Source organism: Ailuropoda melanoleuca, chromosome 5, assembly GCF_002007445.2.
Source record: "Ailuropoda melanoleuca isolate Jingjing chromosome 5, ASM200744v2, whole genome shotgun sequence".
NCBI lineage: Eukaryota > Metazoa > Chordata > Mammalia > Carnivora > Ursidae > Ailuropoda > Ailuropoda melanoleuca.
The window spans coordinates 1,600,573-1,619,101 of NC_048222.1; the positions used below are offsets into that span (position 1 = coordinate 1,600,573).

The window sequence follows — 18,529 nt, forward strand, 5'->3', positions numbered from 1 at the left end:
CATGTAGTAAAAATGGTAAATCAAATTATCTCTGGATACATTTTAAAATTAGAAAATCTACTATTGAAATGGTGAACATAAGGTTTCTTATCTGGATACAATTTCAGGACAACCAAGATCATTAATTTTTATAATAAACACCATAAGTTCTAATTTCATTAGTGGCTAAATATTTATGCCAAAATCGAGTCCACTGTTCTCTTGAGACTTTCAAAACCAAATAGTGCACAAATCATTCCTTCGAATAACGCGGGTACGATTCACTGTGACTTTACGAGAAAGATCATTTAAGAATCATGGGCTAACGACTTGTTGCATTCTAGAGTCCAGCCACGCCCCATCTCCCCACCCTTTGATGTGGGCAGGGGCAGGGCCAGACTAAGCCAGGGACCGGTCAGAGCCAGTCAGCTGCCCAGCGGGTTCCATTCAGCTACTTGCCGTCTCTGAGGCTGTGCTCAGTGGTGATCACTGTCAGGCCCCCCACGAGGACCACGGGACTTCCCCCACGCGGGGACTCTGATGGAGCAGGATGGTGTTCTGATGCCCCCCAGGTGTCGCCACCCCCCCCCCCGCAGTGATAAGGAAAAAGTGAGTGGATCCCACATACCCCAAGTCTCAGACCGCCTTATCAGAAAATGCCCATCCTCAGCCTCCCAACCCAACAGAGACCCGAAGGCCTGTTTTTGTTGCGTTGGCTCTTCAGGACCCCTGGCCCTGGGCCCACAGGCGGCTTCCTCCCCACTACCAAGCCCGGGCACACAGAAACCCCCAGACAAGATGATCTGTGCTGTGCCTGGTAGCCTGCACCCTCCAGACAGGTGGTCCCAGTTGGAGCCAGGAGAGCCAGTCCAATATTCCAGTATGTGTTGCAGACCACTGGACCCCAGCATCTTGAGCCCCAAGATTCGCAGAGAGGCCACGAGAACCACCAGAAGCCTGCAGCCTGCAGCAGAAAGAGCTGAGGCCTCAGCTACCCACCCTTCAATCTCCAAAAAGCCGGACACTTGTTTCCACCCACGGTGGAAGCAGGCATCAGAGTTACCATCCTGCTTGAAATAACCAAAACCTGACAAAAGATAGGAAACAACCATTTTCAAGACAGTAGACCTCAGGCAAAGAAGGACAGTAATCCCCGAAAGACAGAACAAGATGAAGTGATCTTGGGGGAAAATGAGGTGAGCTCTAGGATTGCCCCCAGCTTCCTGCCTCGAGAGTTTCTCGCCTGGGCACAGGGAAGAGGGCCCCGGGCAGAGGCTGGTGAACTACCTGAACTGGTGAGAGGTTGCTGGGGTCCCGCAGACCCAGACGGCTGGGGTTGGCAGGACAGAGAGCTATGATGAGAAAAAACTCCAGAGGGAACTTCCCACTGAGGGGAAGAATGATCAGCAGAACCCGGCGGGGAGGTAACTATACACGGCTGGGGATGGACCAGCCACAAAGGTCGGAGGTAACCATGATATTTACTTGTCCTTTCAAGTCAGAAGAAATGATACAAAGTATATGTCTACTCATCACAACAATCTAGATTCAACTCCTGTTAGAAAGAAAGAAAGAAAGAAAGAAAGAAAGAAAGAAAGAAAGAGAAAAGAAAGAAGGGGAGAAAAGAAAAGAAAGGAAAGAAAAAGAAAAAGGAAGAAGGGAAAAAAGTCTGGGTTCTGTGTTCTAGTTCAAAGTGGTATAGACAGGTGTAGGGAGAGGGATTACTCAAGGAAAATGATGGCGCTGGACTGGTAACTCCGTAGACCGTTGTACATTATTCCCTGCTTTTTACACGTGAAGAAGCAGGTTTTTCAGAAATTAATCATCTATTTTTGAAGGGGGGAAAAATGTGGAAAGAACGGCCCTGGCCCGTACGGGGATCAAACCCGCGACCTTGGCGTTATTAGCACCACGCTCTAACCAACTGAGCTAACCGGCCACTGCTAGGCAACAGCTGTCCTGTCCTCCTTTTCCTACTTTTATTTTTTAAGTGCCAAATTCAGAGTAATTGTTACTGTTTTTTATCTTCGGATAATTTCTTCGTTGCTCTCACGCCACATCTCATGTCATGACACCGCGCACACAGGTAGAAAGTACGTCCGAGAGAGAATCTGTGCATCGACGATTCCGATAGACATTGTCCCACTGCGCTTCAGAGGGCAGAGCCCAGCGTGCGTGTGTGTGTGTGTGTGTGTGTGTGTGTGTGTGTGTGTGTGTTTAACCACATTGAGCACAGATACATGGGATCCTGGCCGCACTTCCTGCTCCTCCTTCCGAGTACCCTGCTGCGTGCCACGGGTCTGAAGCAAAACTAGACAGTCAGCGAAGACGTAGGGAATTCACGGGGGGGGGGGCATGTTTAGTTTAGAAGTACCTCTCTCAGGTGGGTGAGACTTTGGGGGTGCATTTAATGGTTTGACAAAGAGAACGTGGTAGAAGCAGATGGGACAGGAAGGGGCTGCATGAGAGCCAGGAGAAGGGGTCCACAGCGGCTTCCTTTTTCACACCTTGGAAAGAACCTCATGGGCAAAAACACCGGAGGAGAGCGGGGCCAAGGCATGCCAGGGTGTCTGCAGATCAGGACTGGTGGGCAGAGTAGGAGCCGAGACAGAGAGGAGAGAGCGTGTGGAGGATGCCAGACCCTCTAGTAGAATGCAAGGTCTAAATCAGGGTACTGGGGTGCTGACAATAATTAATAGGCATTAACTGATCCGCATCAGGCATAAACTAAGGAGTAGGATGACTCTTTATAGAAGAAGTCAAGGAGTTTTTGATTGGTTCTAACAGGAATAGGGATCCACGGGAGGATTTTAGGCAGAGAAGTCAAATGAACAGATCTGTGGTTTAAGAAGATGGCCCAGTTTCAGGCACTTAGGAGGCGTTAGGGAATGGTAAGACACGCTACCACCACCAGCAACAAAATTTCTACCCTCCTAGAGGGCGGAAACAGAAACAAATAATAACATAATAAACATGAAAATCATGTAATGTATAAGAAGCTATTACATGTGATTGAAAGAACGGGGCTGGGGGCTGTAGTGTTGGGAATAGGTTGGAATTCTAAGTCGGGTTGCTGGTGCAGGCTTACTAACATCGTCGTACCATTTGATGGGAAGAAGCTGCTGATGTATTGCGGGCAGAGAGCACACCCAGGACCAAAACCCAAGGGGGGTGCTGTGTGAAATGCTGAAGGAACAGCAACAAGGCCCATGTGGCCAGAGCACAGCAAGAAGGATAATAGAGATGAGATGGGGAGCAGTGGAGGGTTAGTTAGAATGGCTCAGACCTTGTAGGGGATCTTATGAACTTGGCTTTACTTCAAGTAAAATGTAAAGGTATTAAATAATTCTGATTCTAGGAGAGAATATAGTTGCAATGACTCTTTTTTTTTTTTTTTTAGATTTTACTTGAGAGAGAGGGAGAAGCAGACTCCCCACTGAGCAGGGAGCCCTAGCCAGGGCTGGATCCCAGGAGCCTGGGATCATGACCTGAGCCAAAGGCAGATGCTTAACCAATGGAGCTCCCCAGGCGCCCCTGCAATGACTCTTAGAGCTGTCCTGAATCAAGGCAGGAGAGTAGAGTTGTTGTATCTGCTCAGAGACCTGTATTTGGATGTAGGCTGTTCCCGGAGAGAGGGTGTGACCGCAGACGCCCTACCTTCCTTTAGCGGAGAGCAGCGGCGGGAGGAGCTCAGCTTCCAGCTCTCAGCAGGCAGCGCTCCAGACTGGGAGAGGAAGGAGTGCCTTGCATGGGAAAGGGGTGGTTCTAGGCTAACACCCACCTCTTTCAGTCCACCGCTGGTCCCACTCCGAGCCACTGCCTTCACATCGTGAATTCACGGCGTCTGGGAATAACTTCTCTAGCGCTCTGCTTGCTGTGGTTCGTCACTTTTCCCGGGAAATTAAAAAGAGGCAAGTGGCTGCTTGGTCTCCAGAGAGGTGCTGAGTGAAGGATCCCACATTGATCTCTCTGACCAACTGGCCCAACCATCAGTCACTGTACGTGAGTTCACGTCTACTCCGATGTGTGAACGAAATGGATGCCCAGGTCCACCAGCCAAAGACCTGGCTGTTAGGAGGTGCCTCCCCTCAGTGTTATCTTTCAGAAGGTGTAGTCCATCAGCAGTGTTCCCTGCTGGGAGCCTGGTGCAACCGTGTTAGTGAGATTTATCAGAGAACCTACTTCAGACTCGCAACGGGGGCACTTTATTAGTCGAGTTGAAACCCAAAGGGCCAGTTTCAGGTCTAAGAGGCAGAACAATAAACAAATAGCCTGAAGAAGTTTCCTAAGGTTTTAAATCATTTCATATTCCTGCTAAATCGAGCTCATGCACCAGCAAAACAAACTTTCTTGTTGGATTGAACAGGAGCCAAACATCGGCTCAAGGCCCGTATAAGGGTTTTGAACCCACTCTAACGGATCAGCCAGTTGAAAAGAAAGACAGTTCATATTCTTGGTTCATGGTTCATATTCTTGAGTAAAATGAGACTATTGCACACAACCAAGTTGCTATTAAACCATCCCCCCTCTCTTTCCTCACTTCCCAAATGCAGCAAATGACCCCATTTCTTTATAGCGTGTGGGCTCCCTCCTTCCACCAGGAATTTCGAGGGGAAATGTCCAGCAAGAGTACCTGCACGTCCAGGTTCTTAGCGAGGACCCCCGTGCGTCTACATGCAGGGAAACACCCTAACTCCAGCCCAAATGCGCCAGGAGAGTCCCGGACCTCAGGGGAGCACGCGCTAATCCCCCTGAGGCTGAGCGAGTGAGCTCCGGGCGCTGGGTGCAGTGAGGGCCAGAGGGGCCTTGGCCTGGGGGCGCGGGTATGGCCACGAAATCGCGCCGCGGGTGGTAACCACTCCCTCCCCGCAAGGTCATGGTTGGAGCAACCTGAGGACCGAGTCCCTGAGATCTGCTTGGGGACCAGACGATGGGGGCCGGGGGTTAGTGTCGCCATGTGAGATGGGCCCACTAAGATCTCCCTGCACAATCCTATCCCACGATACTCCTACACCTTTCTCTCTCGTCCCTAAAATGACCCTATATCTGAAAATATTGGTCTGGCAATAAAAAAATTGCTGGAGGCTGGTGACGTTCACTACAGTCTGTGGACGCTCGGTTTCCAAAGGAGATCTTCGCTCGGAGTGGGGGGGACAGACTTGGGAAGGAGCGGGGACACAGCCCCCCAGGAAGGGGACCTCATTCGAGTTACACCCAGCTCACCACGTGCTGGAGGTTCCAGGTGAGGGGTCCCCACTCCGAGGGTGATAAATGGTGCGATCCCAAACATGTCCTCTGCAAGGCTTTGGAGAAACTGCAAAAAAAAAAAAAAAACAAAAACAAAAAACCCCACACTCTTCAGAGAGGAGGAAACTCTGTTTCCGCCCGGTTTCGAACCGGGGACCTTTCGCGTGTTAGGCGAACGTGATAACCACTACACTACGGAAACCTACCTGAGAGTTGTTTTTCTCCTCTCTAATACAGAATAGACTTTCCTGGCTGTCGCAGGTCTGGCAACACTGCATTGACCTTTCTTCCAAGAAATCTCAGGCTTACTGCGCTTTCCTAGTTATTCAGATCAACAATATTGGAGTCAATGACTCGCACCAAGTAAACTCTCCCCAGGGAAGAAGTCCTTTCCGACCGCAAGACAGAAATTGCTGGCAGCCTCGGGGTATGGGAGATTGCAGAAAAATTCCTCGACAGGGTCCTCTTTGGGTTTATGGGACTTTGGAAGGTTCTGTGATCTCCATCTTTTGCGTGCCAGAGAAAGATCCCAGGAAAATAACCGGGAGCCGCGGGGCTGAACTCTGCAAAGCGCGCATTCTGGGCGGGGCGGGGTCGCCCCATAGACGTTGAGGACGGGGTGGGGGGATGTGCCCACCTGTGTGCCAGGCAGAGCGGGGGCGGAAACGGGGAGGAGACTGTCGGCTTTCCCGGGCTGGGCTCGGCGCCGATGAGTGGAGCCCAGTGTGTCTAAGAAACGTCACCTGGCCGACCTGAGATGCAGTGCGGAGGCTCAGTTTCCCCTAGCTGCAATATCCCATATTGCTTGTCTAACACCAGGAGGGCCGAGGTCATAAACCGAAAGGCCCACCACGGCTCAGGGACTCCGCCAGTGACCTTTCCAATGGTGACTGGAGCCACCTCTCCAAACCTCAGCAGGGCCGTGAGCTCCAAGGAGACCCCCTCCCATACCTGTGAGTAGGAAATGGTATCTCCGTGTGATTTTATTTTGCATTTTCCTAATGATGGGCGATGGCCTTCTCAGGTGGATAGCCACTGTCCCCGCGCTCCTTGTGGAAGAGGCTGTCCTTCCCATCACTGACGCCCTGGCACTCTTGTTGAAAACCAGCTGGCTGCATGCGGCCCGGGGGACTTTTCGACTCTCAGTTCCGTTCCGTGGGTTTGTGTGTCTGTCCTTTCTGCCCCTGCTTCAGTCCCGGTTCCTGCATCTTTGTAGAAAGTTTTCAAATCAAGACGCAGTAATCCTCCCACGTTGGTCCTCTGTTTTCAAAATTATCTTTCCTTTCCTGGGTCTTTTGCATTTCCATATGGATTTTAAGATTAGCTTTTCCGTTTCTGGGGGAATAAAGGTTCGCTGAGGTTTTGATCAGATCGCAGGATTTGAGAAGGACGAGGTTTCCCCGTGAGTGAGGTTCATTTGTGCTTGAAGATGGATTTTTTTCTTTCAGTTTTTGTATTCTTGTGCGATTGGGTGGAATGAGAAAGGGAAGAGAACATCTAACTTTCCATGAGGAGCTACTGCAGGAAATAGGGCTTTAAATTTTGAGCAAAATAGCATATAGTAGGTTGGCCGGTTAGCTCAGCTGGTTAGAGCGTGGTGCTAATAACGCCAAGGTCGCGGGTTCGATCCCCGTACGGGCCACGACTGCTTTTTCCTTCGGAACCTTTTGACTTCAGTGCTGCCTACAGAGATTTAGTTAGATTAAGGATGGCGCTTGAGGGTCCTCCAAACAGTTGATGCTATCAGGGTACCCTACGGGCCCAGTTGGTAGCCCCCGCGACTCTGATGGTGGGCTTGGTCAGTTCAAGTCTCACCCACCTTGGCCAGAGAGCTTGCTTTTAAAGAAAGTCAGCTCGATTCTATGTGATTTGAGAGAAAGAGGAAAGAAAGAAAGAAAGAAAGAAAGAAAGAAAGAAAGAAAGAAAGAAAGAAAGAAAGAGGAAAGAACGTCTCTGGTATTCCTTCATATTTGATTGGGGAACCTATTTTCTCCAGGATATATTCTTTCTATTATTTTACAATTATTTGTTTTGCCAAAAATCTTTCCCTTTAACTTACCCAACTTCAGCCTTCACAAACATTTTCAGCCTGGAAGTAGCTGATTTCCAACTTCTAAAATTTCCAAGATCCTCATTTTATTCCCACTCACTTGCTGGAAAGCATTTCATTCCCCCATTTTGCTTGTAAGTTGCATCTAGAATTTGCAAGAGAGCACTAAGGAACCTTGCGGGACTGCGTGCACAGCTCTGGTTGTCCTCACGCTGGCTGGTTCTTCCCGCCTTTAGTCGCTGAGGTCGGGGTGCCTGCCGAGCTTCCTAAAATAACGCTGGAGAGAGAGTCCACAGAGTGTCCTCAGCGCCCCTGCACTTCCAAACGCCCTTCTGGACCTCCTGGTAAGTAAAAAAGCTTTGCTCACCTGAGCCTGAACCTGAACTCTCTTTGCGTATAAATGCAAATACTTTACAAGGCTTTGGTGTCAACCACGTTTATAAATTGAGGGTCGGTTGACTTCTGTTGGACCTGGTGAGCGGTGATTATTGTAGAAAACGGTGTCACTGAGAGCAGGAGCATATGGTTTGGAGCCATCAGTGACACAAGCCTCCTTCGTGACTCTGAGTCTGGATCCAGGGGCCCTGAGGGTGGGGATCAGGACCAGGCGCAAAGCAGGCGCTCCACAGACGTTCACTGAAGGAGTGAATCCTCCCCGACAGAGATCGCTGCAATGCTTTTCTTCTGCCATTCTGGTGGGTGAAAAGGGATACTCTGTAGAGTTTAATTATTTACATTTCTCTGATAATGAGTAAGTCTAAGTATCTTGTCATGTATCTATAAGACAGTTTAATTTCCTTTTCTGTGAACTGTGTGTTGATACTCATTTTATAGGGTTATTAGATTGGAAACACCTGAGCCGAGGTGGACACATTTTCCATCAGAAGGCTGAGTTGAGAGAGAGGATACACTAGCCACAGGCTGGAAGAAAATATTCTAACAGGTATGTTGTGAAAGGGCTTGGATCCAGACGACATAAGGAACCTTCAAGTGCAATACGTAAGAAAAAAGCATCTAATTTAATGTTAGCCAGGTCCTGTTGCAGGCAGGCTTCCAAGGTGCCAGGGCCGACTGGGCAGGTGAGGATGAAAGTGTCAGCGCCGCTCCAATCGGGGTTGCTTGGAAAACCCGTGTTTTCAGGTGGGGGGAAGGTGGGGCAGGGTGCACAAGGGCTCAGGAATGTGTAAGCGGCTATTTCCTCCAAATTGCCAAAAGCCCCGCCGAATCGCTGTTTCCGCCCGGTTTCGAACCGGGGACCTTTCGCGTGTTAGGCGAACGTGATAACCACTACACTACGGAAACCCGGCTGGGAGCTTTCTCTCCGGGGTTGCAGGCACTGATACATCCGTTTCCTGGGTGTTCCCAAACCTAATAATTTTGAATGATTTTCCTTTTAGTATATTTTCACTCACGATGAATTTCTTTCTGCTTACACTTCTTGTTTGGTAAAATAACAACACAGAGACACCGTATCTCACCACCAAAGGTAACTGGAAACCAGCGTCCAAGTTCCTTCCCAGACCCCAGGCAGGGTCACCTCAGGCTCTCAGGGCGTGTGGTGTCCATGTCCACCTCTCTCCTGACCTTGAGAAGCAGGAGCCCCCAGAGCGCGCTGGAGGCCTCCCAGACTTCGGCCAGGGCCAAGCCGGTCTGGGGGCCTCTGCCGAGCGGGGTGGGGGGCTGTGCCCAGCTTACTGGGGGTGGTGACAAAGCGGTGACATGATGACTCCGTGTCCCTCCCACCGCTCTGCAACGCCAGGGCTCAGTGACCGGTGTCCATGCGCCTAACAGACGGTGTGCTTGCCTAGTTTTTACTTTTCGTTTAAGCTGACGTTCCTCCCTCTTTTCCCCCTGCCGGTGTTTCCCCGAGGGGTCTCGAAGGTGCTCACCGCGAAATGATCTTTCCTCAAATCCGTTGTGAGGGATCCTGTGTCTGCCCCTCTGGCCAACGGCAACGTGGAAACCTTCTCTCTTCACCAGAAACTGGTCTGGCCACAATGTTGCAGGAAACAGAAGAGAGACAGTATTTCCTAGATGGCAGGATCTCCTGTCTTATTTTCTTCTGACATCAAGTCGACAGCATAAATGATAGTTCATTTTTCAATAAGACGGCTAGGCGTTTATTTTTAAAGAATTAATGAGTAGCCCACAATGTGCCCAGTGCTGACCTAGGCTCTGGAGATACCAGATGTTCTGATAAATTGGACAGGCTGCGGGCAGCAAAGGGCACATGTGCTGATTATTATAATATGATTGCACAAAATAGGTTAATTATTTTAAAATTGCCACACGAAAGCACAGAGGCATAGAAACGGGGCAATTTTCCAACTCCTAGTGATTAGGAAAGGCTTTCCAAAGAAGTGATAACTGATCTGAGATTTGATAGATGAAAAGAAACACATTGGTGGAGGAGAGGTGGAGAGAAGTGGGGGGGGATCTGGTATCAGGAGCAGCATCGTAGGTCATGGGTCAGGGGAGATGTCATGTGACCTAGGAATAATGAGGATACATTCACTTTAGTCTGTAGAGAAATAGGATTTCAGTTAAAGACAAGACACTTTAGTTAAGACATATCAGTGAATTTCTAGATCTTATTTGGGATCAATTTGTAGAGACAAACATTCTCCAGGTATTTTATTTAAGTACTCACCTCTCCCAGCAGTGTTTCCTACCACTGTTTATCACCTTTATTTCTTACAGTAGCCAGCTGTCCACTCCAAGAGAGCCGTAAAATAAGTGTTTGACGCATAACATTCCTCCCAAATGGCTACAAAGGGAGAAATCAGCCTGTTACACCACTATGGGGAGAAGCAAGAAAGGAATTGAAATGAAACCCATTGTCTGAGAAATGTTGTGCACTATGAGTGGGGAGGAGAGCTTTTAGGGAGTGTGAGAAATACTTAAAAAAATATTTCTTAGAATGTCGAAGAAATAGAGCACATAAACAAGAAAAATCTCAAGTCTCCGGGTTTAAAGTATTCTTCCAGGTTTATTGCTTTTTAGAGTTATCTAACTAATAAATGCGCCAAGAGTTTTCAGGTTTATACTTTTACTTCCAGTTGCCTTCAGCATTTTTAAAAGGAATTTTGTGTGCTTTGCCATTAATTCTTCTTTTTTATCCTCTCCTCTTTCCGATACAACCATATTACTCCTCCTTCCAACATTTCTGGTATATCCTAGAGTCCCTTATCCCATGAAAAGGAGAAAACAATTATAACACTACTTGATTTTTACACTTAATTTATATTAGAATTTTTACCTTGTTCTTTTCTTTCATTTTTTTCTTTTGAACTGGATTTGACAAAAGACAAATGTGTAAACACAACTCCAGGCTTACTAATGGGTGTGGAAAATGGCTATAAACATATAAAAGGATAGAACTCAAAACCACAACCAGTAAGGTGCTGGGAAAACTGGACAGCCACATGAACAAGAATGAAACTAGACCATATTTACACCATCCACAGAAATTAACTAAAAAGGGATTAAAGACTTGAATGTAACACCTCAAGCCGTAAAATTCCTGGGAGAAAATGTGGACAGTAAGCTCCTTGACGTCGGTTTTAGTGACGTGTTCCTGGATCTGACCCCAAGTGCAAGGAAAAATAAACAAACGGGACTACACCAAACCACAAAACTTGCACAACCAAGGAAACCATCCATCAGAATGAAAAGACAACCTACTGAATGGAAGAAGACATTCTGGTGGTGATCACGGCGTGAAGCATACAGGTGTCTAACTACCACGTGCACTTGAAGGTATGTAACACTACATGCCAATTTTACCTGAAAGAAAGAAAGAAAGAAAGAAAGAAAGAAAGAAAGAAAGAAAAGCCACAAGCACTGAACGTAGGTCACTAAGTCACTAGCCTTTCTACACAGAATAAGGTCCATGTAACAGCAGCGCAGATATCACTCAGCAGGGAGCTTGTATAAATGCTGAATTTCAGGCCTTATCAGAGATGTAGTGAACTAAATCTTTCATTTTAATGGATCACCAGGTAATCCACATGCTCACTAAATTTTGAGAACCATGGCTCTGCTCCAATCACTATTCAGTGGGCCAAAAAACTATTTGGTGCAAAATTGGGGATGGGGGAGGGGGAGTCATTCAAGGAGCCAGTCAAGAAAAACAAATGTGGACAACGCTCTAGTTGGTAAAGACTCTCGGGGCAAAAATAATTAAGGCAGTCACGGAGATCACATAAAGGTGAGGGCCTGACATTTGACCTGAAATGGTAAAAGACCGAGAAGTGACCCCACGTATCCTAGGCGACTTCAGTGCTCAAATCATAACAGTGGAACAAGTTCTCTGAGTTTTCCAGTTCTCGGCATGGATGTTTTGGTTTTTCTATCACTGTACCATTGGGAGAGATTTTTTTTGGTTATGTTTTTAGATAAGATTCTTCATCTAATGCTGTCCCTTCCACTTCTGGGGCTTTAGGGATGTAAATTCAAATTCTCTCCAATTTCGGGCTACTAAGTTACAAAAACTCGTGCTGGAAGGCCCCGCTGGGAGTCGAACCCAGGATCTCCTGTTTACTAGACAGGCGCTTTGACCAGCTGAGCCACAGAGCCCACGGCAGGAGGCACCTCACTTGCATATAATTTGAGGGTGACTTCACGGTTCGGTCTGACTGCTGTGGTTCCCAAGAATTTTTGACCAACAGAAGGGCATCCAGACTAATTTTCAGGATTATTAGCATTTTTAATTCTCAGGATTTTGATCAAGTTTCCTTACTTTCTCCTGAAAGCTGCCCAGCGGTTGATTTGCTGTGCAGGGAAGAGAGACTTCCTCAGCCCCTGGACCCCTTGCACTAGGCAGCCACACCATTTCCCTCCCAGGAGCGTTTGCAACTCCACAGAAGATGGGTTCAGCTTGGAATCTGCAATAGGGAGACAAAACTGCTTCTCGGCTACACGGGCTCAGGCAATGCGTGCCCTGAGCCTTTCCTGGAATGACACCGAAATCACTGAAAGTCAGGCGCTCAGACGCAGGCAGTTTTCTTCTCTTTGTCGCTAAGCGGTTGCTTTTTTATCCCCCGTGAAACTGACCATTTTCTGTATTTGCAGAGACTGGTAATTTGCTGTAGCAAATGGGATCCATTAAAAATACACAGCACTTCTTAAATTCCACACCTGAAACTAATATTACACTGTCTGTTAACTACCTGGAATTTAAATACAAACTTGGAAAAAAGTTGTTTAAAAAAGAAATTATATATAAATATCAAACACATTAAAACTTCACTGATATGTTAACTTCCTGACATTTTCCCACCAAGCAATATTGGATAGACCTCTTCTTACTCTCACCTTTTACCTGATAGTGATATTAAAACTAATAATAATCCCTTTCTTTCTGAAAAACAAACACTAAAAATGATCTGGAAAAGGCACATGTTCTCACTCCAAGAGACTGGAACCGGACAAATCCTTTAGATCTTCTGGTCTACCCTTGAGACAAACGTTGGAGGAGTTTATTGTAACACACACCAATTAAACGCACATATCCATAATAAAATTCCACAAACTTCTGTAAAAAATACACAGCGCTTTGTCAGGAGTAGCATTGCTGGGCCGCCGCTGCTCAGAGCCCGCCCCCCAATCCCTCTCGCCCCTGCCCCCTCCACCCTCTCCATTTCCCCCTCCACCGCCTCCACCCTGATGATCCCCAAGCCAGTGTAGCTGAAGAAGGCAGGCGGTAGGGAAGAGCCCAGAAAGATCAGTAAGGGTGACGTCCTGTCCTGGTCCTGCAAAGAGGAAGCTAAGCTGAGAAATTTGCAGCCCTTCCTGGGGGGAAAAGGTGCAAATAAAACAGAAAAGAGTGACCCAAGGGAAACAGAACAAAGTGACTCACGAGAAACCAAGGGTTGAGACTTAAAATCAGGAGCGTCCGGAGTCAGATGAAGCAGGAGAGAGAGGGCAAAGGCAAATCTGGTTATCCCCACTCACGGCGAGTCTCAGCACTGTTCCCTGTCCCCTCGCTGCTTGTACAAGCCGTAGGAAGAGTGCAACCACCGGCAAAGGTAAATAACAGCGGATAAGTACAAATATGACAATCAGGAAATTCCACCACCTCTCTCTCCGCCTCCTGTGTAGATAAATGTAAATGCTTTTGACACAGGAGAAATCAAGTGCTCGTTGTCTTCCTGTACAAACCAGAAACCAGTGGATTTGGGGGTTAAGAGGGGCTTTGGTTGTGTGTGACCCTTACATCCCACTGTTCATTGGGGTCAGCATCAGGAGAGATGAGGGAAGAGTTCAGGCAGTTCCTCTCCAAGTTATTCCCTGATTGCTTAACATCATTCAGGGAGAAAGATATTTTTTTTAAAGGACAAAAGCAAGCAGCCAGTTGTTGAATCTGGAAAGTCTGGGTTGATTTTTAGGTGACATACCCACTAAGTCACTGAACCTCAGCCAGGAAACACCTTCACAATGCCTTTTTCATTAGAAACTATCTGTTGAGTCCAGGAAGAAGGGAATGGTTTTGAAATACAGACAGACAGGAGGGGCTCAAATGTGTGATCCCAAGACTCAGACCAATTCGCCTTATGCTGTTTCCAAAATCCACATTCATTTATTTCTTTCGTAATAAAAAACAATCTGTGTTATCCTTTAGGACATTTTTAAGTGTGCTAGGACGGATGTAGTTCCCTGAAGGTCTTTTTGCTTGTGTACATACTTTTCTTTTTTGTCTACTTCTGAGCTTGTGAAATATTATTTCGCACTTGGCTGATCTCTGTACTTTCACCTAAATTTCATTTCTCATATTCCTGATTATGTGGATGAATCCTTCATTAAGACTTACAGTTTTTAATTCCTACCAGTAACTCTCAAGTAGGCTTATTTATTTTGTTGGCATGCTATTAATTTAAACAGATCAAATACTGCAAAAAGATAGCACATATGCTATTCCAACGATCGTTCAAGAAATTAACCAAGAAATAGCTCTAGCATGCAAAAAATTGTAGCAGAGGAGAAAATTAGCATATTTTCAGTGGACTACGACATGTGTGGGAGAAAACATGTTTTTAATATGGTAAATTAAATAACAATTCAATATCATGGTGTTCTAACCTATGTATTTATCTCTAAAACTCTACTGCAAACAGAGGCCAAACCAATTACATTAGTATCCTTCCCTCGCTGCATTCTTGCATATAATAGGCACCAAAGATATGCAAATATTTACAGCTGGTGAATAACATCTAAAATTTTTAGATGCACAGAAAAAATAAGAACCCTCAATAGAAACTTTCAACATTCCAATCTACACTGAAAGTAGTTATATTTAATGTTTTTTCAGAAGTTGCTTGAACAATAGGTCTCCCTTGAACAGAACTGCTTTAGCTGATTTATATTAAGTAGTCAAGTTTTATAATAAATGGTACTAGCAAGTAGAGAAACAACTTCTGATAAAAATACACAAGAGAAAGAATTCCTAATACATAAAGGGAAAATGCAATTGTTTAAGAGATCCTGGTAATATTATACACAAGCAAATAATTGGAGAAGAGTGGTTGGGCACTAGATAAATGATGCTCATTCTTGCGTACTATCCCCGCAGCCCAGCTGGAGAAGATTGCCAGGAGGTGTAGGTGCAGGAGTATTTTAACTATTTAAAATTCAGTGATGTTTACAAACAGTCCATCCTCCTTTTCGATTTGTTCTTCCTTTCTAAATAAATTGCAGTATTGAAATAAGGAACTGCATTCTCTTCTCTTTGTACATTTTACAAACTATGTTATCCTCCCGGGGATGTGGGAACTCTCTTGATGAGATTATGGGTGTTCTTGGTCTGGGCCTCTGTTGAGGCTCCACGGGCAGCCCTGTTCTTCCCAAGTTCATCCTTCTCACTATAGCGTCTGAAGTTCAAGTTGCCTCCACTTTGGAAGTTTTACTTCCACCACATTGATTAAAGCCTCTGCAGACTTTCCTAGACTTTCACTCTAAAAAACCGATTTCCCCTTCCAGGGAAAAGTGCCCTGCTGACTCACACCTCTCCACAATTTAATTTTATTTTTGTCAGATGGATGTCTTGAAACAAAGCTCGCTTTGGAACATGGTATATGCTGGACTACCTGTACGGACTTCATCACGTCTTTGGCTACTGTTATTGTAAAAAAAAAAAAAAAAAAAGCATCATCTGACGAAAAGGGAAAATGCTTGCCACTATTTATTTTAGAACAATGTGGCAGATAAAGGCATGAAAAAGGAAAAAAAAAAGACAAGGTAAGAATTCAGCAAGGTCTGTCTGACTTATTTCAGTTAGCATAATACCCTCTTGGTCCATCCATGTTGAAAATGGTAATTCATTTTTTATGACCAAGTAATATTCTCGTGCGTGTGTGTGTGTGTGTGTGTGTGTGTGTGTGTGTGTAATATCTTCTTTATCCATTCACCTATCAATGGGCATTTGGGCTGCTTCCATATCCTAGCTCTTGTAAATAATGCTGTAATAAACATAGGGGTGCATATATCTTTTCAAATGAGTGTGTTCATTTCATTTGGGAATTATGGGATCGTATGGTAATTCTATTTTTAATTTTTTTGAGGAACCGCCATACTGTTTTCCATAGTGGCTGCACTGATTTAAATTCCCACCAACAGTGCATGAGGGATCTCTTTTCTCCACATTCTCACCAACACTTGTTATTTCTTATCTTTCTGATACTAGCCGCTCTGACTGGTGTGAGGTGGCATCTCGCTGTGGTTTGGATGCGCATTTCCAGGATGACTGGTGATGTTGAGCTCCTTCTCCTGTGTCTGTTGGCCATCTGGATGTCTTCTTCGGAAAAACGTCTGTTCAGGTTGTTTGGGATTTTCTACATAGAGACAATCATGTTATTTTTGAGTAGAGACAGCATTATTTCTTCCATTTCAATCTGCACTTTTGTTTGTTGTGGTAGGTAAGACCCCTCACTCTTCCTTGACAGGAAAAGTGAGAAAGAAGACCATTTTGCCTTGATTTAAATCTTAGAAGGAAGCATTCAGTCTTCCACCATTAAGTATAACGTTGGTTGTAACTTTTTCTTTCCTTTTTTTTTTTTTTCGGTAGATATCCTTTATTTGATTAAGGAAGCAAAGCTCCCTTCTACTCCTAGTTTGCTGTGAATTTTTATCATGAATGGATGTTGAATTTTACTAAATGCTTCTCCTGCGTCTATTGATATGATCATACTGTTTTTGTATTTAGTTAGTCTATTAATATGGTGAATTAAAAAAATATGGTGAATTGCCCTGATTGATTTTTGAATGTTAAGACAGACTGGGATCAACTTGATGTAGTAGTAATGTATTACCCTTTTTATATATTTCTGAGTTTGATTTGCCAATATTTGTTCAAGGATTTTTGTGGCTATGCTTAAGACAGATGTTGGTCTATAGTTTTCTTTTAATGGCTTCGTCTCATTTTGTTATGTATATTTTAATATATATCCTAGAGGTAAATAAAAGCCAGTTTCTATCTGGGACCAGATTGGAGAGTTAGCCAAGTATACTGGTTCCACACTAAGTGGAAATTTCCCACAGAGAGACAGAGAACGTCTCTATCACTCAGTGGCTCATGGCTGAACAGGTGGACACGTGATATGTAATGGATATGCCTTCATCTCAGAGAGGAGATTCTCAAATTCTGTCTCCTTCTGTGTCAATCCGCTGTCACTTCATAAGAAATCACCCCAGAGATCACCAACATAAAACATAGTTATCTATGCCCAAGAGACTACTGGTTGGCCCCGGGTCACTTAGTGTAGGTTGGACCCAACTGGATAAATGTGATCTCAGCTGCACTTGCTGAACCATCAAGGATCAGTTGATAAAGACTCAGACTGGGGTAGAGGGAGAGTGGACTCTGTTCCGTGTGAGTCTTTCTCCTCATGGAACTAGCAGACTGGCTCAGGCTCTTCTGCCTACGGGAGCTCAAAGAAACAAGCCCAACAGCACAGACACTTGGGTTATATCAAGGCTTCTGACTGTCTATTAGGTAAGGCAAAGCATTAAACAACCTCAAGATTCTTTCGGGAGATCTGCAAGCTCTAAGCTAATTTCATAGTAAAACTAGATATTTATGACGGGCTTGATAGTGATCTTGATGAATACGTTTTTTTATCTGGTGAATTGAAATGTGCAGTAGTTTCAGGACAAGGGGCGAAGGGGGAGTTAATGTGGAGTGCTGCTAAATTCAAGGATAGTATCCATGAAATAGAAATGCACTTTTTTAGTGGCTAGTACCACAGTGTCATCTCAAGAAAGGATTTTTTTTTTTTTAAACCATGCATGTACTGCTGTATCCCAGACCCTTGAAAAGTGTCTGGAGTATAGTAAGCTCTCAATCAATGTGGGTAGAAAAACAATAAATGTTGACCAGACTGAGTGGTCCAGGAGAATGGAAATGGAGAAGTCACAGTACTCAGTACGAATTTCAAGCTTGTGTATGTGAGATGCAGATGGTTCATTTGTCCCACACATCCCCCCTGGGCCAAGTTCACAGGAGTTAATTCTTAATCATAATAATAACCTATACCTGCTTTTGGTCTTGTCTCCCCTTGATTCTAGTAAGAGCACCTAGGGAGCTGGGTCACCTTCAGGTTCTGTGGTGTAGTGGTTAGCACATCTGCCTTACACGCAGAAGATCCTGGGTTCGATTCCCAGTGGAACCATGAAGTTACCTTTGGCTTCCATTCAAAAGAAATTCAGGGAGCTCTTCTTTTCCCTCCACATACTGAGATAACCCAGGGCCCAGTGGGTTGCGTTCTCAGTTTCCCCTTCTGGACACTCACTTGATTGGGCGGGCTGGCTTGCACTATCAGAGGATTTCTCGGCTTTTCATGATGGCTAGGGAGAGAACACTTACAAGCAAGGCCTGATCAACACCAAACATGGAATACTTTAAAAGAGTACACAGCCAGGGCCTGAGTGGAAAGATTATTTCAATTCCATGGTAGTTACAATGTCAAGGATTTATAATGGCAGGAAAGCATCTACTTTGGCAATTTTGAGCAGCAGAGGTGGAGAAATGTAGTTAAAGGAAACCCCATGTGTTTGATCTCAGAAACTGGAAGACTCCAGTTTTCATGTAATTAGACATGTGCGGTTTCCCACAGAATCAGACTTCAAGGAGGTAGATCAGGCATTCTTTTGTGGTTTTGTAGGGAAACATGAACATTCGCGTGCTTGTAGACAGAAAGTTGCTACACCGCCATCTGAGAAAATTTGACACTGTTAAATAAAACGGAAACATACTTTTTT

General features: G+C 45.4%; 6 non-coding genes across 6 annotated transcripts; 2 read left to right on the forward strand and 4 right to left on the reverse strand.

Annotated features, from left to right (window-relative positions):
- Window positions 1–1,844: 1,844 nt before the first annotated feature.
- Window positions 1,845–1,918, reverse strand: TRNAI-AAU. The gene has a single exon. It is a non-coding gene; the product is annotated as a tRNA-Ile (tRNA).
- A 3,437-nt stretch (window positions 1,919–5,355) lies between these two features.
- Window positions 5,356–5,428, reverse strand: TRNAV-AAC. Its single transcript has one exon. It is a non-coding gene; the product is annotated as a tRNA-Val (tRNA).
- A 1,366-nt stretch (window positions 5,429–6,794) lies between these two features.
- On the forward strand, window positions 6,795–6,868 carry TRNAI-AAU. The gene has a single exon. It is a non-coding gene; the product is annotated as a tRNA-Ile (tRNA).
- A 1,637-nt stretch (window positions 6,869–8,505) lies between these two features.
- On the reverse strand, window positions 8,506–8,578 carry TRNAV-AAC. Its single transcript has one exon. It is a non-coding gene; the product is annotated as a tRNA-Val (tRNA).
- A 3,202-nt stretch (window positions 8,579–11,780) lies between these two features.
- On the reverse strand, window positions 11,781–11,854 carry TRNAT-AGU. Its single transcript has one exon. It is a non-coding gene; the product is annotated as a tRNA-Thr (tRNA).
- A 6,013-nt stretch (window positions 11,855–17,867) lies between these two features.
- TRNAV-UAC lies at window positions 17,868–17,940 on the forward strand. The gene has a single exon. It is a non-coding gene; the product is annotated as a tRNA-Val (tRNA).
- The last annotated feature ends 589 nt before the right edge of the window (window positions 17,941–18,529 follow it).